General features: G+C 51.2%; 1 protein-coding gene across 1 annotated transcript in view; it reads left to right on the top strand.

The window, feature by feature from the left end:
* Nucleotides 1-6,000, top strand: part of JDP2 (Jun dimerization protein 2) — a 37,437-nt gene that overhangs the window by 877 nt on the left and 30,560 nt on the right. The gene's annotated exons all lie outside the window — the stretch shown is intronic.

Here is a 6,000-nt window from a genome sequence, read left to right as displayed (position 1 = left end):
CTCTGGGGGAGCCTATGACAGGGAGCTGCTGGCAAGTCGTGCCAGCCCCCACCCCTTCGCAGGGAGGAAGCTTCGCTCCCTGAGGACCTGGAGGTGGGTACCGAGGCCCGCTGTGGCTAGCTCGTCTTCCAGTCTTGAGGTCTTCTCTGAGGACTGGAGTGCAGAAGAGCTGCACTGGGAACTAGAGGCATCTCCATTTAGGCTCCCAGGTCTCCCAAGCCAGGTTACATAAGGAGGCAAGCTGGCTCCTCTAGGTAACCAGCCCCTCCTCTCCTGCCAAGCCCAGTTTACAAGTCTCTCTTCTGCCCCTTCCCAATAAGGGGGTGAGGGCATTGGGCTTTACAGCCGCCACCCCTGGATCCTAGGGTGTTAGAACCAGGCTTTGCCTGGGTGGGTGGGAGGAGTAGGTTGGGAGGAGCAGAGAAGTCGGGGAGACCTTGGCTCTTCTGCATGGGCCTTCCACACAACTGGACATTGAGAGGCTGGTGGGAGGGAGAGCAACAGACCTCTTCTTGAATCAGCCTCACTTGCAAGCCTGCCTGACCCTCTTCCAGTGACCTGCCCCTCCCTACTGGTATCCAAGACAATGGGCTTTGGCCTGACCACCTGTCCTCAGGTGTGTCTCTCAAAAAAGGGTTTGCAGGGCCCTCCCTGGTGGCACAGCAGGTTAAAGCACAGCGCTGGGAAGCTAAAGCCACTACTGCATGAGTTTGATCCCCGGCACCGGAGGTGACCCACATGGCCCACCCGCTGCTCTGCCCTCTGCTCCCCTCAGCAGTGTACTCCATCCATTTGCCTGTTCTGCTCCCCACTCTGCCTCTGGTGAATCCTCTCACTGCCCCTGCACCTCTGGCCTGTACCCCAATTCTGTATGCATAAATAAACGAATCTTTAAAAAAAAAAAAAGGGGATTTGCAGACGTGTAGGTGTGTATACATACCCAGATTTAAATAGCCACGGATTCTCCTCAGGGTGGTAGCTCCAGAAAATCAGAAACTGAGGTTTTGAACTGTGATTGGGTGCCTGCTTGTCCTTTAAGATTTGCTGTGAACTGTGCTCCTATATCATCTCCCTTACCCCAACTTCTTTTCCCTGAGGGTTTTTTTAAACACCTCCCATTGCTTTCATCTTTCCAGCAAATCTGGCTGCCACTTGAACGGATGCCTTATCTTCCTTTGCAGGTTTCTAGAGGAGAGTTTAACTAGGTATCAGGTGTGAATATGGCTCTGGTTTTATATAAACCTGAGGACCAGAGAAGAGAAGCAAGATCTATTCTCCTGCCTCTGGCTGCTTAGGGTTTTGCCTTGTTTAAAACAGAGAGGACCGGCTTCTCAAAGACTCTTCTGTTCCCCTTCTACTTTGGCTTTGGTTCAGAATTGCAGGCAGCTCCAGAATCTTCCTGAAGAGCAGGGTGCTGGGAGATCTGAAGGCCTGGTTGGAAGCACGGGTGTGGAAGCCCCCGGCCTTGCTCCTGGGCTGGCGGTAGCCACCTCCGAGGATATGTGTTGTGTAGTGGCAGTGCCCTAGGGAAGGGCTGGGCGGGAGCTCACCCCTCTCCGTCTAACTTCTGCAACCACGAGCTCTGTTGTCTCCCCCACCTGTCTGCAGGATGCGTGGGCATCTTTTCCAACCTGCAGAGAGCCCTTGGCAGGATGGGACCGGCCTGGCTCTCCAGGCCTTGTTTGTCGTGGGGCAGCTGGTGTTGCTATGGGCCGTCTCTCGGCCCGGTGTCTCCGTTTCCAGTGCCACCCGGCCCTGGAGCTGGCGAGCGGGCCCAGCGTGGGCTCTTGGCTGGCGGGCTGTGTCCATCCAGCCCCAGCTCAACTGGAGCCCTCAGAGCCAGGGCCGAGGGCAAGCTACATTCTCTTCTGCTTTCTGCTGCAGGATGCAGTTTGCTTTTTTCCATGTGCATGAATTATGTTTGAAACCGAAATGGGAGGAAGAGAAAAATAGAGTGAGTGTGTATGGGTATGTGTATGCATACCTATATAGGCAGGGGGAGAGCAGCGGGCACATTACTTTTCCATTTTCCTTTAATTAAGGCTCTGTGGAGGTGTGTTTGAAAACAGAGGGTCTCCTATGCCTTTGAGGAGGGTGAGAACACTGTTTTGGCTGCGTCCCGGGCCATATGCAGCGTATGGTGGCCAATGAAATTGGGCCTGGCTCATTCTGTTGCTTGTCTTGGCAGTCGGTTCCGTGGCTTGTGTTACCAGCTCTGGAACTTACGGGCTGCCAAGCTCCGTGTGCCTGTGTGTGTGCACGCGCTTGTGCAGGCACCGCTCTGTGCGTGTGTGGTTTGGACTCTTGGATCTCAGCAGAGACAAATGCCTTCCACCCAGGCTTGGACTTTGCAGTTTGTGTGTCTTTGCACTCGTTGCTAACTGTGGGAAGCCCGGCCACAGTCCACCCTTCTGGGGGTTCTCTTAGTCTGTTTTCTTCTTGCTACAGCAAGAAGGGGATTCTAGCTGTGGAGCTCCATTTCCAAAGCTTACCTGGGCAGTGGCATTTTCTTATCAAAGGTCTGGGCATTTATCAGACATGGTGTGGAAGTCTGTTATGTAGCGTGGACTCCTGACAGCCAGGAAGGGATGGAGTGAGGGGGGCAGAAAGGATAGAAAGCCAGCCCTGTGCTTGTGCCTTCCAAGCTGCTGCGCACTGCTTGAGGTAAAGGTCCCGGCAGACATGGCTTCATGTGGATTTGATGTGCACCTCCACTAGGCAGGGAAGAAAGCTGTGTTTACAGGCCGGGTCTTGCCAAAAGACTTCCTCTGGTCTCCAGTCAGGAGCAGTAGGCCCTGGAGAGAGCATCCCGTTCCTTCTTTGGCTGGGATGGCTATGCAGGAGTCTGCTATGCCAGTGTGCGGTGCCAGTGACTTCTCCTGACCCTTCCCAGGCCCCTTTTTCTTCTCAGAAGGTCTGAGGAGCAGCCCCTTCTTCTAAGCAGCACAGAAATATTGAAGGACACAGAATGTGCAGTCCTCAGCTTCTGGGACAGAGACCCAGCCAGCTGGTGCCACCTTGTTGCCAGTGGTATGTGCTGTGTTCTGGGCTGCAGGAGACTGTAGGGGAAACTGAGTCAAAGGGTGTGTGCCTGACCTCATTTCTACACACCTTTGTATTGGCCCTGACCTGGCTCTGTTGTGTCTACTCTACAGTAATTATGTGGATGCAGGTTGGTGGTCCCTTGAGGGTTCAAAGCAGGAAGGTGGGAGGTCAGAGAAGCCTCTGGGGAGAAGCCTCATTATGGCCAAAGAGGCATGGCAGATGAGGGTTGGGTGGGACTATACAGAAGGGCGCCCTCCCCCAGGAAGGAAAGTCCTTGGGGCTGAGCTGGCTCACCCTCAGAGCAGATGCTGTTCCAGGTTCTCTCCAAGTAGTAACTAATTTAATCTTCTTGGCATCCTGACAGAGTAATAACATTATTATTCTTACTTTATAGCTAAGGATAGCAAGGCACAGAGAGGTTAGGGAATTTGTCCAAGGTCACACAGCTCTTAAGGGGCAGGATTAGGATTCACACTCAAACCATCTGGCTCAAAAGCTCTCACTCTTACCAGCCTCAGCCTTGTGCCTGCAGAGCTGGAAGAGCCCCTGGAGAGGGACACTGTGCTACTAGTTTTCAGTTCTAGTGCTTTCTCCATCCTCTTGCTCCTGGCTTTCCAGATCTTGTCTTTTGCAAGCTGATGGAAGACATCGTTTCAGATTCTGACAGATAATCCCAGGTGACTCTTTTGCCCCCAGAACAGGTTTGGTGTTTAATTCTCCACAGTTTATGATAGTTGGTATTCTGCAGTATGGCCACTGGCCTGGACTTCTGCCGTCCACATTTTCCTCCTGGGCATCTTCCCAGGGCTAACACCTCCTATCACCTCCTAGGTCCTTTAGCCCATTCTTAGTTGGAGGCTACTTGCTCTTGACCAGTGCACACCACTGGTGTGCCTGGGGCCTGGCCGAGTGAACCCCCTTGCTCCTTGACCTGCTCTAGCTCACCTACACTTCCTCTTAGCACTGAGCCTACAGCCTCAGGCTGTACCCACATGCACGTGCTGGGCTTCTGAGCCAGCCCAGGCCTGCTATTTGCCTGAGGGGAGCTAACCTCTACCAGGCCCAGGAATAGATAGCCTCCCTTTGACTTGGGTTTCTGTGAACAGAAAGTTCACGATGCAGTTCCTAGCTGTCATTGAACATGTTTCTTTTTCTTTTAACATATCTTTGCCATTCTAGATGAAAATGCCGATTGTTGGGTGCTTTCTAGCAAGAATACCCCTTTACAGGTTTGAGCCAACGAAGCACAACTTTTAGGTACTTACAGACAACGTCTGTTTAACGAAAAAGAGTCACGGTACCTTGACTTTGTGTGTATGATTTGCGTGCAGTGGCCCAGAGAAGAAAATAAGAGGGAAAAGCTTAACATCTTCTACCTTTTCTTCTTTTGGCTGCAATGATTCTTCATCCTGATACCTCAAGAGGGCCTATTTTCTGCACCCAAAGATTCTGTGGCTTTTCATCTGCTGATACAAGGCAGCCCCTAAACTCTGCTTCACAGTCCCTGAGGACATCATAGGAAATTGCTGCAGAGAGCAGGTCTTCTCTTCAGATTCTGCTTTCAATCAAGTGGTCTCTTCTGCCGTCAATTCCACTTTTAGAGAATTGCATCAGATCACCCGTAACCTTAGGCTCAACAGGTTGGAGCCTCGCAGGTGAAGTCCACTGTGCCCTCCTGAGCGACTTCTGTCTTGTTCATGTCTTGCTTGTCCCATGCTGGATCTGTGCATTACCCAGTTTTTCTGCCTTGGTTGGCTTCCAAGTTATTCCTGGTCAGTGGATCAAATTGCCAAAGTCATTTTGGATTCTGGGCCTATCTTTTGAGGTACAAGCCCCACTTGCCAATTTTAGTATTTGGCCAGTGTATAGAGTTTGCTCTTTGTTTATGCGTCCCAGTTACTAATGGAGATGTGGAGGGTGTTTATCTTCCTTCTGGATCTCCTGAGCCCTGAGGGGAAAAAACTCTGGGTTCTTACCCTACAGCTTTTAGTGTGTAGTTCTCCCTTTCCTACTAAATTGTTTCCGTATGGAACAACCAGTTGGGGAGATGATTTCACCTCTTGTCATCTTTCCTATGTCTTCCTTGAAGTGGGTAAATTCCTCCTGACTCTTATTTCGTACCCTCCCTTTTTTTCATAGATCCCTAAATCACATCAAATTCTTTTATTTTTCAAGTCCCCAGCATGGCCTTTCCAGTTAATGAGGATCCAATTATGAAAGGCAGCTGCTCCAGCTTCTCCATCTTCTACCCCGCCCCCAGCCGTTTGAGATGACTTCTCGCTGGTGAATGTCAGCTGCTGTGGCTGTCTCCTAGGAATGGCATGTGTTAAGGACTTTGTGGTTTGTATCTGAGCAGTTAGGGGTGCCCCTCCGGGGGAAAGAAAGACAGGAGAATTTTTGCTTCTACAAAGGAAAACCTAGTGCTTGATCCCGTGTGCGCTTCGTCACTGGGATGGGTTCATGGTGTACTAGGAATGGCAAGAATTTATGGAGCTGCTGCTTCCAGGGGATGGCTACCCGTGGGGAGGGGTTCCACAGTAGCAGGGAATTCATTATATTTGGGGATCATTTGTTAGTGTCTCATTTATACCATCTGTATGAAAATAAACAGAAGCTGCATACAGAGCCTATCATTCCTGGAACTGAAAGGGGTCTGGCTTCCATCTCCCAAGGATGGCGTAGGCAAGGAAACATACCGGAGCTGCTGGAATATTTTTCTTGGGGTCTACAGTGAGAGCAGAACACCTGGAGGTGGAAAATATGGCCCCCTAAAATCGATACCGCGATCCTAGACCCGAACCTCGCTCACTGAAGTAGACTCCTCCATGAATTTTTCATTCACTCATTCAACAAATGTGTGTTGATTACTGTTTCTGTGCCAAGAATGATGCCAGGCCCGGAGGTCTCCTAGAGGCAACAGCCATCCATGGAGACCTCCACTTGCTACCTGGCCAC

Source organism: Condylura cristata, unplaced genomic scaffold (genome assembly GCF_000260355.1).
Source record: "Condylura cristata isolate star-nosed mole 26May11 unplaced genomic scaffold, ConCri1.0 scaffold00013, whole genome shotgun sequence".
Taxonomy (NCBI): Eukaryota; Metazoa; Chordata; class Mammalia; order Eulipotyphla; family Talpidae; genus Condylura; species Condylura cristata.
Note: the sequence above shows the minus strand (reverse complement) of the source record. Positions and strands in the feature narration are given on the sequence as shown.